This window comes from Haematobia irritans, chromosome 3 (genome assembly GCF_050003625.1).
Source record: "Haematobia irritans isolate KBUSLIRL chromosome 3, ASM5000362v1, whole genome shotgun sequence".
Lineage (NCBI taxonomy): Eukaryota > Metazoa > Arthropoda > Insecta > Diptera > Muscidae > Haematobia > Haematobia irritans.
In genome coordinates this window covers 70,974,287-70,976,289 of record NC_134399.1, presented here as the reverse complement: position 1 = coordinate 70,976,289, position 2,003 = coordinate 70,974,287, and positions in this window count along the sequence as shown.

Below are 2,003 nucleotides of genomic sequence, written 5' to 3'. Positions count from 1 at the left end.
ATTTTTAAGAAAATTTTACTTAAAATCTATCACAAAAATTATTTTGAAGTTTTTAATAAAATCTTTGTGGTTAGCGAAAAAATATTTTGGTTTAGAATGAAATGTTTTGTCATGTTATTTATTTTTCAACATTTTATTTCTATAGAAAATTTTTTTCAAAATTTTACTTCTATAGAAAATTTTGTTAAAATTTCATTTCTATAGAAAATTTTGTCAAAATTTCATTTCTATAAACGCAAAGAAATAAAACGTTTGGAAAACGTGTATCGAAAACGTTTTTCTTTTGTTAGAGTTGTTTGAATTTCTTCGAAAAATGTAAACTTTTATGACCAAAAAAAAATCGTTTGTTACAAAATTTTTATTTTTTCAATAAAAAAAAATATTTTTGGAAAGAACAACAAAGTCCTTTTTCTTAGTAAAAATTGTATATAGTAGTATGTAATGTTGAACATCTTTCCGGAATCTTCCAAACATAAAAAAACAAGTAAGTAAAGTAGAAAGTCGGGCGGGGCCGACTATATCATACCCTAAACCACCATTACAGAATTAGTAATCATAAGCATTTGTGGGGTAACATATAGGTCTGGGAGATAAACCGCAGTTGCATATTTAAGAAAATTAAGGGGTACATGGCTATGGGTGCTTTGTGTCAATCTGACTATAGCTCATAGTCAATGTTGCCACGGAAAATGTTCGGTTTACCCTATAAGGGCAAAAAAAGTTCCCTACTTTCCCATACATTCCCAAACAAATTTCCCTACTATATTTTTCGTTAAATTTAAAAAATTTTACAAAACAAAAATGGTTCTAAGTACTTTATTATCTTAAAACATGAATATGCAACGTATATAACTTAGAATATAAATTTGTATTACCACCACGGTTGCCACAGTTGGTAGAATTCTACTCAAATTAGTAATCTTTTTTGTTAAATCTCTATAAAAATAAAATTTTGGAAAACAAATTTTGGTAAAACATTTTTGTGAGAAATTTTTCTATAGAAATAAAATTTTGACAATAAATTCTATAGAAATAAAATTTTGAGAAAAAATTCCACAGAAATAAAATTTTAGAAAATTTTTTATAGAAATAATATTTTGAAAAAATTTTGTATAGAAATACAATTTTGATAAAATGTTCTATAGAAATAAAATGTTGACAAAATTTTCTACAGGAATAAAGTTTACCACACATTGTTAAAGATCAAGCCTTGCCGGCTTCTAATTTCCTCCTCTAGAGCCACCAAAATGTAAAAATTATTACAAATTGTGTTGAGTGAAAATGTCCTACATTGTGGCCCAACGTCCCTACAAGACGCTAAATATTAGAAAAACCCTACATATAGAGAATTTCCCCTACTTCTAGCAACACTGGCTGTGTTGATATTGCGCCTACGGAGTTAGTATGCCACTAATATTGAGCCCATTATTAAAAAAAGAGAAAATCGTTAAATTAGTGTGGGTAATAAATACAAATTTGTAAAAATCGAGCAATATTCTTATGTAAGAGCTACAAGTACGTATAAGTACGATCTAGCCGATCGTACTTATACGTACTTGTACATCAAAATTTGAAATTTGAGTAATATTGGTTAATAAATAAGAGAACTATGACCAAATTTTGGGAAAATGGAGCGATGCATATATATGGAAGCTATATCTAAATCTGAACCAATTTGCATAATATTTTGCGAGTTTGATTAATACCACAAAAGGTTACCTTGTGCAAGATTTGAGTAAGATCAGTTAAGAAATGAGGCCTGTATGGTCAAACATAAGGTTATTAAGGGCGAATTTTTCAAAATCGGGTGATACATATATGGGAGCTATATCTACATGTGAACCGATTTCGATGAAATTTTGCACATATAGTTAGTACTATAGAGGACTGGATCTAGCCAACTTTTAGTAAGATCGATTAATAAATAAGGGTTTTATGGTCAAATTTAGAAAACTCGGGCGGTACATATATATGGGAGCTATAGCTAAATCTGAACCGATTTC